The sequence below is a fragment of the Heloderma suspectum genome, chromosome 1 (assembly GCF_057233095.1).
Source record: "Heloderma suspectum isolate Gila_16-S chromosome 1, 16-S_ref, whole genome shotgun sequence".
NCBI lineage: Eukaryota > Metazoa > Chordata > Lepidosauria > Squamata > Helodermatidae > Heloderma > Heloderma suspectum.
In genome coordinates, this window is record NC_139458.1 from 128,640,290 (window position 1) to 128,652,995 (window position 12,706).

Consider the following 12,706-nt stretch of genomic DNA (forward strand, 5'->3'; position numbering starts at 1 on the left):
GCGAAAGGCGGAGTCGAGAGCCAGAAGAGCCTTTGGGGCGTGAAACAGGGGGCGGCGGGCAGGCGTCGCCAGCGGCCCCGGACGGCAGAAGTCGGGAGGCGGTTCCCAGAAAGCCCGGGGCCGTTCCGAGGCGGCATCCAATGGTGGGCGCGCATAGAGCGCCGCTGCGGAGCGCGCATCTGGCGGCGCATTCCGCGGGGCCGCGGCAGCTTTTGACCTAGATACGCTTGCTGTTGTTTGAGAGAGAGAGAGAGGTCCCGTTGCTTGAAGTAAGCCAAGTTCCCCTGTTTGAAGGTCTCCCGTTGCCGTGCCTCTCGCGTATTATGACGCCGGGGGGGGGGGGGGGGTGAATGTGCACAGTAGAGGTTGAAGGGTATGTGATGTGTGTGTGTGCGCGCGCGCGCGCGTCGAAAGGGGAGGACGTACTCCCTGGTAAATAAGACGTACTCCCTGGGTAAACGTGTATAGGATTGCAATTTAAGTCCCATTCACTTCAGTGGGTCTACTCTAAGTAGGAATAACTTTGGATATAACCCAATGCGTTCAATGGGAACTACTCCCAAATAAGCGCACGTAAAATTGCACTGTTAAGGGACTTTGGTGAGAAGTAAAGTAAGACCACCCTCAGGCATGTTACTGTTGGGGGCAAAATCCATGGCTTGCTGGTGTAGGACTTTTTTGGGAGTTGTAGGACTTTTTCCTGTCTAAATATGCATAGGATTGTGCCCTTGGTAAATAAGACCATGCTAGTCCAGCAGGTAAACAGACTTAGTGGGGAATAAGTGCAATGGGGCCGCGGTGGCTTAGTGGTTAAGACGCTGAACTGCAGACAGGAAGGTCGGCAGGACAGCAGTTCGAGACCCGAGTGCTGCGTGACGGAGTGAGCTCCCGTCTTCAGTCCCAGCTCCTGCCAACCTAGCAGTTCGAAAGCAAGAAATTGCAAGTAGATAAATAGGCACCGCCTCGGCGGGAAAGGTAGCAGCGTTCCGTGCACCTCGGTGTTCAGTCATGCCGGCCACATGACCACGGAAGCGTCTTCGGACAGCGCTGGCTCTTCGGCTTAGAAACGGGGATGAGCACCGCACCCTAGAGTCGGACACGACTGGTTGGGGACATTTCCTTTCCTTTAAGTGCAATATTACTACAGGCAGTAGGACTTAACATCTGAGTAAATATATATAGCGTTGATCTGCATGTCTGTGGCTGCGAAAACAAGACAAAATCTTGTTGTATGTTAACACCTGACATGTTTATTGTGGACTACAGCCCACTTTGTCAAATGCATGAAATGATAAAAGCAGGCTTGAGTCCACAAAGAATGTCTGCCACAATAAATCTGTTCGCCTTTCAGAGTTAAGCCTTGTCTATTTGTGGCACTGCATATAGACAAGACAGCTGTATATATTCAGAGTTAAAAGTTCTGTAACTCAAGATTCTGAACCAAGAAAAGCTGGTATAAATGAAGCAATTTCTCTCTCTCTCTCTCTCTCTGTGTGTTTTACAGATACATACACACACACACACACACACACACCCCCTACCCCTGCACTCTCTATATTAATAAAGCGAGATGTCTCTGTGTTGATATGCCTAAGGCTACAAACCTATGCACTTGGGAGTAGGCCCCACTGAAGATGGTGGGAGTTACTTCAAAGTAATGATTCGTAGGATCAGACTGTAAATTTCAGGTAGGAGGAGATTAGGGCAAGGTGGAAGAGTGTCTGTCTCCACTGATGATAAAGACTTTCACTCATTCTGCAGAAAAATACAGGGTGGTTGGAATCACACAAAGACCGATAGGACCCAGGTCTGTACATGCTCATTGCCCTTATATACACACATATTATGCAGCCCTAAACCCCCATCCCATATGCATAACATTAGAATCCCGGGGTCATGCCATGAAGCTGGTTGGTGGGTGATTCAGGACAGATAAAAGGAACAGCTTCTTCACACAGTGCATAGTTAAACTATGGAATTCACTTCCACAAGATGCAGAGATGGCCACCAATTTGGATGGCTTTAAAAGGGGACAAATTCATGGAGGAGAAGGCTATCGATGTTTGCTAGTCTTGATGGCTATATGCTACCTCCAGTATGAGAGGCAGTATGCTTATGTACTCTAGTTGCTGGGGGATACAACCAGGAAGGTGTTGCTGTGTTTGTGTCCGGCTTGTGGGCTTCCAGGCAAGCTGGTTGGCCGCTGTGGGAAACAGGAGACTGGACTAGAATCATAGAATAGGAGGGTTAGAAGGGACCTATAAGACCATCAAGTCCAACCCCCTGCTCAATGCAGGAATCCAAGTCAGAGCATCCCTGACAGATGGCTGTCCAGCCTCGTCTTGAACGCCTCCAGCGTGGGAGAGCCCACCACCTCCTGAGGTAATTGGTTCCATTGTCGTATTGCTCTAACAGTCAGGAATGTTTTCCTGATGTTCAGCCGGAATCTGGCTTCCTGTAACTTGAGCCCATTATTCCGTGTCCTGCATTCTGGGATGATTAAGAAGAGATGCTGGCCTTCCTCTCTGTGACAACCTTTCAAGTACTTGAAGAGCGCTATCATATCTCCCCTCAGTCTTCTCTTCTCAAGGCTAAACATGCCCAATTCTTTCAGTCTCTCTTCATAGGGCTTTGTTTCCAGTCCCCTGATCATCTTTGTTGCCCTCCTCTGAACCCTCTCCAGCTTGTCTGCATCCTTCTTAAAGTGTGGTGCCCAGAACTGGACACAGTACTCCAGATGAGGCCTAACCAGTGCTGAGTAGAGGGGAACTAGGACTTCCTGGGATTTGGAAGCTATGCATCTATTAATGCAGCCCAAAATAGCATTTGCCTTTTTTGCAAATGCCAACATCACCACATTGTTGGCTCATATTCAGCTTGTGATCGACACAATTCCAAGATCCTTCTCACTTGTAGAGTTGTTGAGCCACATATCCCCCATCTTGTAACTGTGCATTTGGTTTCTTTTTCCTAGGTGCAGAACTTGGCATCTATCCCTATTAAATGTCATTCTGTTGTTTTCTGCCCAGCGCTCCAGTCAATCAAGATCATTTTGAATTTTGTTTCTGTCTTCCAAAGTATTAGCTATCTTGCCCAATTTTGTGTCATTGCAAATTTGATCAGCATTCCCTGCACCTCCTCCTCCAAGTCCTTAATAAAAATGTTGAAGAGCACTGGGCCCAGGACTGAGCCCTGTGGTACACCACTCGTTACCTCTCCTCAGTTTGAGAAGATCCCATTGATCAGCACTCTTTGAGTCCCCATTACTACTACATCACGCTTCCCTGAAACCTTGGCTATTTGCTTTTCAAAAGTTTCATCCTCGTCTTCTCCTTGATTGGGTGGCCAGTAGTAGACTCTGACCACCAGGTTTCTTTTATTCTTTGCTCCATTTATTTTAACCCAGATGCTCTCAGTAGGGCTCATCCTGCTGTATTTCTGTGCAGAAATATGTATTTTAAACATAGGGCAACCCCACCTCCCTTTCTGTTCCTCCTGTTCTTTTTGAACAAGTTCTATCCTTCAATTGCTGTATTCCAGTCATGAGAGTCATCCCACCAAGTCTCAGTTACACCTATCAAGTCATAATTTCCCTCCTGTATTAAGAGTTCAAGTTCATTCTGTTTGTTTCCCATACTCTGGGCATTAGTATATAGACATCAAAGACCATGTGCTTCATAGTCTGGCTTTCTTCCTACATGTGTCTGAAGACTATTATTGGGCACTATCAGAACTGTTCTCTCGGTTGCGGTGCATGAGCCTTCATCCATTGTTACCCTCAGCTTTACGTCTCCCTTCCCTGTAGGATTCAGTTTAAAGCCCTCCTGATAAAGTTCTTCATGCTGTAGCCAGACATATTCTTCCCATCCTTTGTGAGGTGCAACCCATCCCTTGCCAACAGTCCATCTTCCAGGAAGTATAGCCCGTGGTCCCAGAATCCAAATCTCTCTCGTCGGCACCACCTTCGTAGCCAGTCATTCACCCGGAGTATTTTTCGTTCCCTTTCTATCCCTCTTCTAACTACTGAAAGGATGGATGAGAAAACTATCTGAGCCCCAAAGTTCTTGAGTTTCCTTCCCAAAGCTTCAAAGTCTGATGTGATTTCTTCATGGCTCCGCTTGGTGGTATCATTTATTCCCACATGGATGAGAAGAAAGGGATACCTGTCAGTGGGCTTTATGACTGCGGGCAACCCTTCAGTCATGTCTCTAATCCATCCTCCCGGGAGACAGCATACCTGGTGAGTCCACGACATACTTGGGTTTCGATCCCATGCAGCAAGGAATCTCCCACTACTACTACTCTTCTCTTGTTGTTGTAGGCCTTGGTTTCATCACCTCTGCTTGACTGACCTTCATCCTCTTGCTTGCTCTCATGCAAGTTCCCCTGTAATTCTTCCTTTGCAGGCTGTCCTCCAGTCTTATCCTCAAGTACCTGAAAACAGTTCCATAGCTTCACTGCTTCCACTGGTGCAGAGTGGCTTCTAGATGGTTCCTTGGTCTGATCCAGCATGTTTTTATGCACTAGTCTTCAACTGGATCTGGATGGCTGAAGGGAACTCTCCTTTCTGCTAGAGACTTAAAGGAATGGGGGAGGTGGGGAAAGAGAGAGAGAGACTGGGGTCAAAGATGTGTGCCCTTCTGCATGTGTCTTCCAAGCTGTTTTGTCCCCGCCTAGTCCTTTTGATGGCAAGGAAACTGCCTCTTTGCTGCTTAAGTGATAGGCAACCAGGTGCCCTCCAGATGTTTTGGACTACAGGTCCCATGAGCCCTAACCAGCATGGCCAGTGGTCAGGCGTCAAGGGAATTGTGGTCTAAAACAGGGGGAGGGCACCAGGCTGCCTACCTCCTCAGGAGGCATACATTTTCTGTGCCCACTTCCCCTCTCCCTCCATTTCCCTGTGAAGCTTCTAGTCCTGCTAGCCACTAGGAGGGGCAAAGAGCCCTTCAGAGAACGAGGCCCGCCCCCTGGCTGCTGGATATCTTACTCAGCCATATCTCTGGCTTTGAGATACTTTCAAACTAATCCCTTAGCCTTCTAGCTGTAATGTCGAAATAAAGATACTGCACATCTCACAAAGGATTGTTACAAAGACTATCAAGAATTGTGTGTGTGAAGTGCTTGCTTCATGTACACTATTGCTATGTATATGCTGCCAGCCCAATCTTTTGCATATTTATTTGGAAGTCAATCCCACTGGAAGTCAATAAACTATGGGCAGTAAGTACCTAATGCTGCCTTAGCACTAGTGGGAATGACTGCTAATGCAACGAGAAGCTAGCACTCCGGAATGGGGCAAGTCAGCGGAGCTCACAGAAGGAGGCACTAGTTTGAGCTATTGATGTCTGAGCTATTGGGTTGCTCTACAGAGCACTACTGTCCTGTTACACTAGCAGTCATTCCTGCTAGTGCAACATGGTTGGCAGTGTCATACTGCCAGCTTTGGACAACATATAGGTAACTGGTAAGTGGACATAAGATTGCAGCCATCCCCAGTAGATGATTCTCCAACTGCCACGTAAAAAAAAACTTTCAGTGAAGGATACCACAATCTCTGGGCAACTTGATTCATAGTCCTACCATTCTTACAGTTAAGAAGGGCCGTGTGTGTGTGTGTGTGTGTGTGTGTGAGGGGGGGGGCGAGGGGCAGTTCACATCAAATAATAGCCCATTGTGGATTAATTTACCCATGAGGAGCTGTCGTGTGCCAGCTACTATTAAGTATATACAAGCATAACCCTAAAACAGACCGTGGATTATGCAAAGGTTGTTAGCTCTCAAATAACCTGCGCCACCCGGCTTTGGACAACACAACAAGCCACCGCAAACCCAAGCACAGATGGTGCTTACATATTCATAATGACGGAGGGCATGTGCTGCAGCTCCCTGAGGGTTACTTAACCCACAGTGGGCTGTCGTGTTGTCTGAACCAGGTCACAGAGAGACAGAGACAGAGAGAGGGCAACTATCTGTCAATTAGTGATGACCGAGAACAAGAAAATTGATTATCTAGAACTGGGAAGACCCAAGTTCAAATCTCCACTCAGCCATGAAGCTCGCTAGATGACCTTAGATCAGTCACCATCTCCCAGCTTAACCTACTTCACAGGGTTATTGTGAAGATAAAACCAGGCTGGGAGGCAGGAAGAACCATATATGCCACCTTGAGCTTCTTGAAAGAAAGGCAGAATATAAATATAACCAATAATATTATTTCTTATATAATATAATGTTATATAAATAATAGTATTGCTATCCCACCTTTCTTCCATGGAACACAAGGTGTTCTACAAAGGCTTCTCAGAGGGTCTCTCATCCAAGCACTGAGAATTAGAATCTTAGTAGAAACTAAATGGAAGAGAGAGGAGGGTCTTCACCTTAAGCTGCATTATTGTGGTTTTCTCCTGAGCCAGCAGGTGGACTGGTATCCTATGCCAGGTGTAGGCACAAGGTAGATCTCCAGACACTTTGGACTCCAACTCCCAGGAGCCACTGCCAGCATGGCCAATGGTCAGGAATGCTGGCAGCTGTAGTCCAAACCATTGGAGGGCACCAGGCTGAGGAAGGCTGCCCTATGCTGTTGCTCAAGTGCAGGGCCCAATGTGCATCCATAGTACTTGTTAGAGGCAATGTGCTTAGATTAGAACAAAAGGTTCATACTGAGTGAGCCATTCGCTCAGGGCAAAATCCAGGACCTATGCTATAGGGCCATACAGTTACTCAGCCTTCCCCAGGGGAAGTTGTTTCTTTGCAATCTGTGGGGTTCAAATGGAGGTCTGCAGCTTCCACGTAAAGGCAATTCTTCACTTTCCTGGAAGAGGCTGCAGCCCAGTAGGAAGCAAGCCATTTTTTACTCCCGTTTCTGAAGCCTGTGCAAGGGATGGAGGGACAGAGCATCCCTGTTCGTCATTTGTAGGAGGGTTTTGGAGAGATGTGTTAATAGTATGACATTTCCCAATGTTCAATGGGTTAATTAAAACTCCCAAGTAGAATTTAAATTGTTCTGAATTAAGAGCTGATAATTGCAGCAGCACTCCCTAGATGCATCACTAATCACTTTGGAAGCTCCCCTGAGTTTCAAAACAAGTTATCCAGACTGACCATTGGTCTTTTATATTGGACTTTAAACATGGGAACTTGGGGGGCTATCGACTAAATGAAAGCAATAATGGCTAGCTCCTGTTTTCTCCAGATGGGAGCTGGACTTTTATTTTCCTCCACAAGCTCCATGGTAAACTGGTACCAGCTAGCAGTAAGGGCTTCATGATTATGAAGGACTGGATCATTGCATATAAAATCCAAAAAGGGCAATGGAAATTCAGGTGTGGAATAGGGTTATTTAATAGAAATGGAAAGCATTTTCCCTTTTCTTTACAAGTGAAACTAGGGAAACTGTTGTTTTTTTTATCTCACTGATTAAAATTTGGTAGGATCACTTGTGGTCAAATAAAAATGTTGCCTCAGGTGCCAGAATGATCAGTTGACCACATTTTATCCCTTCAGGGTGCAATCCTATTCATGCTTAGACAGAAAAAGTCCTACAACTCCCAGCATGGCTGGTTGGGGAATGCTGGGAGTTGTAGGACTTCTTTCTGTCTAAGCTGACATAAGATTGTGCCCTGAAGGGATAAAATGTGGTTGGAAAATATGTGTATGGATTGTCTGGAGAATTCCTAACAATGCCTAATGCTGGGAATAAGATGCTGACTGGAAATAGCACAATTTTTCAGCCTATTAACAAGCTCTTTTAGAACTGACATTGGCCCTTAATACATCAGTATATTATACACAATACAATCTCCAGAAATCTCTTCTTAAAAGCAATGGAGGAGAAGAGAAATTGGATTGGAGCATCAGCACTAGGGGGTTAACCCCCCCACACACACGCACACACTTTCCCCTATACTCCTTCCACCACCAAAGCCTCTATTAGCCATGCTTGTGGGGGAGAAAATCAAGTATTTGTATTCTCATCTTTTATTCCCAGCAAGGTTACAGCAACCTGGACAGGGATTTTGTTTGGGAAAATGGTGCAGAGAGGGGAAGGGCTAAATACCCCTTCCTCAGCAGTGGTGTCCCAATCCACTTTGCATCCCATTAACAGCAGCTTTTGAGAGACATCTGTAGATCCAGTAGCACTTCACATTAAAGAACTGCACTTAAAAAAAGGCACTATTTTACAGATAAGAGACACAAAATAGCTATTATGGTGGCAAAAGCGTGTACACTTCATAGTCTATCAGTACTGCTTTTATTTTTTACACTTTTAGTTAGTCTCATTCCAAAAGTTAGGGAAAAGCAGCAGAATGTTTGAAATGAAAGTCAAATGTCAACTACAGAACTCCTCTAAAACACCATGCCATACCAACTTAACCCTGGACCCTGCACATCACCTGCAACAGAAAAGACTTTGTGCACTTCTGAAAGATATTCAGGCTTGACCTGTGACAAGTCTCCAGCCTAGATATAGGGACACCCTCTCAGTGCTACCCAAAATTTCAGAGGTCTAGCCCATCATGGCCTTTAGTGTCATAGCGTCCACCCTCTGGAACTCCCTACAACTACAAATTAGACAGGCTCCAACTCTTCAGTTTTCAGCACCTACTGCAAAACATACCTTTTTCAATAGGCTTTCCCTGGGAAGTCATCTTGCCCTATGGAGGAAGACTTCTTTTTTAACATTGCCTAGAAATTTCTTTAATTCGATTCATAAATGTTGATTCATAAATGTTGTTGAATAAAATAAATAAATGGAAGCACTGCAAGTCATTGTAAGTTTACACATCAAGTTAATACTATTAATTATCAGTAGGAGCACCTTAATCCTTTTGATAAATTATCACTGGACAATTTATGTGGGCAGTTAGCCAGTTTGATCGGATTTTTCAATGGCGGATTATTTGCTATTATTAAGCAACTTCAGTAGTTGATCTATTCATTACTGTGGTGTGGACTTTCATTTTTCCGTTCCTCTCCTAAATCTATACAGGTGCATTTAGCAGAAGTGTGGTTATACTTTTTGTATTCAGACCAGCTGTTGGTGGCTCAAGTTAAATTTTTAAATTTTGAGAATGTAGGGTATCAGGGGTGAGGGGTGTATGTTGTGAAAGTCTTTTTAAAATTCTGTGCAATTCAAACATGATTCAATCCTATTTGGTTTTGCATGTTTCCCTGGGTGTCCTGTTACTAAAGTGCAGGTATATGACTCACTAAATCTTAACCACTATGTATGTATCCCATGATCATGGGAGGTACCAGCTACATGTCTCTCCTAGTAAATCCTGAATATGTCCTGTAGCTGCTTATGTAAGATCACGAAGTGCAGATTAATTACCACTCAGTAGACTTTAACCATTCTTTTGGATTCAACATTTCAGTCAAGAATGGAGAAAGAAAATTGATGAAACTGGTAGCTAAAATATTACGAATGCTCAATGTACAAAAAGATTTTTGAGGATAACTGCGATGGGTGGGTAACTTGGTGTCCTCCAGATGTTTGGACTACCGTGCCCATAACTCCGGACCATTAGCCATGTGGTTGGGGCTGCTGGGAGTTGTAGTCCAAAACATCTGGACAGCACCGGGGTGCCTACTGCTGTGGTATGTGTGGTTGCTTTTGTCATGTCATCTTCATAAATTAAATGTAATAAGAAATGGTAACTTATGGCTCTGAAATGGGTTCCAATAATTGCTTTGTTTAGCTCCGGAAAAGCTGGAATAGAACTCCCTGTATAGTTCGACTCCAGCCTTCTTCAGATGTTGGATTATACATCACATCAGCAGCAGGTAGCACAGCCATTGGGTATGCTGGCTGGGGATGGTGGGCATTGTAGTCCACATCTGGAGTGCATCAGGGCACCGGAGGCTGTTCTGTTCCTTTTTGTTGAGACTGAATTAACGTATGGGACACGATGCCACAATTTAACCATTTTCCCCCTTAACCAATAGTGAACTGAGGATTAAATGTGGATTCATCTGGAGCCTTTGGTCAATCTCTAGAATTGAACTCTGATCTCCCCCGAAGCCTATGCTATTGTTTTAAGAACACGATGATGGAGCCATTTTGACTTTTGTCCTGTGTACAGATATGAAGATCTAAATTTCTTTTTATCAGGTTGGAGTGATTGGGCAGGGGTGGTGGGGAGAGAATGTAAAGAGTAGTTTGTTGCAATGCTGTTCTGAGGCAAGAGGGAAGTATTGGCCAGTTATAATGGCGTGTGTGTTCTTTTCCTGAGGATTAACTCCCAAAGTCGCTTCTTTCGCAGTCAATAACCACAGCAGCGTTCTCTAAACATTGTGTCAGCAGAATTTACCCTAGTACCTCTCTCCCACATTGTATTATTCTCAAAATCGTATGCCTGTTCATGGGCTGAATAGATGGAATGAAATGATAAGAGCTTAGAATGACCCTTAGTAAGAGCATGCCTCAGCACCACCAAACTCACTGAATGGGATGTCAACAGCTACTGCTGGTTTGCTATATATATGAAAACATTATATATGGCTCCGTCACAGTATTTCTCTCTGCGCCCCCCATTAGAAACATGATCTAAATATCTCTCAGCTCCACTGTGAATAAGATCCAGCCAGCTTTTACTCCAGAGCCTATCTAAGAAGTCTGTCGTTTATTACTGGATTGCCTTTGCACTTTGCCCCAAAGCACTTACAGCTGGTTTTTCTTTATGCCAGTTCCCCACCTCCCATGAGTCCATGGCAGCCATTTCTTCTTTATGGTGTTTTTTTCACATGCGTTCCTAGTCAGAGTTTTAGGCTGTAGCTTGATGTAGAAAAACTGTTTCCTGACTACACAGTTGCAGTGTTTTGCATAACCTACATCAGCCTGGTGCTTTCCAGCTGTGTTTGACTACAACTCCCAGCATGGCTAACTTATATTAACAAGGCACAGTATCCCTGTATTGAAGAAACCAAATTACATACATTGTTACTGGATGCAAGTCATATAAAGTTTCATTTCAGATGGAAAGATTGGAACTGTTTCATCCTGTCTGACGTGAGTAGACCCACGTCAGTCACTTCCTCGTTCACAGCTACATGGTATTACATGGAGAAGCAGAATGTTTTGAGCAGCTCTCCGGTGCCTTCAGCACTGGGTTGCAGCTAAGGTTACTTGGAAGCAGTGCATCTCAAAATTCTTTTGAGATACTTTTGTAACTTTCAAGAAAATAACTTGGCAAGCCATCCATATAGGCCATGCATGCTCAAATTTGTTTTGCTGGTTGAAGTAAACTTAACTTGGATTGCTTCCCCCACACCTATTCCTATCACTGCTCTTCTTAAATTTTTAAGTATTGATTTCATTATGGCAAACTGCATATTTGAGCCCAGAGAAGGAACACGGCCGTAGTAAGCTGGCAGGGAAGTCTGCCTCATTTCCTAACCACCCACACTTGAACCAGTGGAGTATGGCCAAGAGAAGCAACGTTCCCCAGCTTCTATGGCCAAAGAGAGCTTATGCTAGTTGTAGCAGCTTTTGAAGGAGCAGGGGCTTTGCTTTTAACAGGCCTTGTGAGGTGGAGGAAGAAAGGCAATAGGAAGAGTGATGAGCTGCCACTTCTCCCCCACACACCTCAGATTTAGTTAGCTTATTATGACCTATAGCAGTTTAAGTACTATGAAGTTGCATTTCTCTGGACCACACCATTGGTTGATCCAGTTCTGTACCATCTACTCTCATGGGCAGCAGCCCTTCAACTTCTAAATGCAGTTTTTTTTCCAGGTCTGCTGCCAAAGGTGCTGGAAATCCCACGTGGGGGGTGCATGCAGCCCATGGGCTGCCCACCCTAGGTTACAGCATGGGGTCATTTTAAGGTGCATTTTCAGCAATGAGCAATTACAAAATTGCTCAGTAAGTGGGAAGAAAATATTACTGCACTTTGCCAGGTTGCTTCCTTGTTTGGTTGAAACAAATCATTTTGGATTAGATTGCTTACTAGTGAGTTTTGCAGTTCTTATGCAACCTTCCCATAGAGGTGCTGAACAGGTACACCTCCACTTGTGTATTCTTGAGCAGCAAGTAACTGCCAGGTCATACTTTTAGGTATATTAAATATGTATTCAAATAACTACATAAATTTTTAAAGAATCAAAATTCAATCCATGAAGTTAAGGGCATTAAGACCTATTCAAATTGACATGTTCTAAAGAAACCTCTTGTGGGGGTGGGGAATATGCAAAATTCATACAAAGCTGTTGAGAATACAACTGCATTGTCTGCAAGCAAACAAGGGTATTGTCAGTTGAGGAAAACAGGTCTAGGAAAATTAAGTGTCTCAAACATGGTGCCATAGGGGTGCTCTGCAATCTATGTCAGGTCCGCAGATCAGCAGGGAAAACACAGCATTATTTCCCCCTCCAGAATTACCCTAATTACGGGTTGCCATGTTGTGCCTTTTCACCCACCCTACAACTCCTACTGCAAGCCACTGTGAGTGAATATGTACTACACTCACACCATGTTCGGGCGACACAGCAACCCGTGACATGGCAGACGTAATTAGGGTAATCCCAGTTACACGACCAGCATGCATGGGGGTGGGGGAAACAACCTATGCTGTGTTGCTTCCCCCACTGATCATTCAAGCCAACACAGAGTGTTCATCCTCATGAACAGGATGGAAGCAGAAAGCTAGAGGATGTTCAGATATTGCTGACTTTAATATTATCAAAACAGAAAGAGTGAACTGAT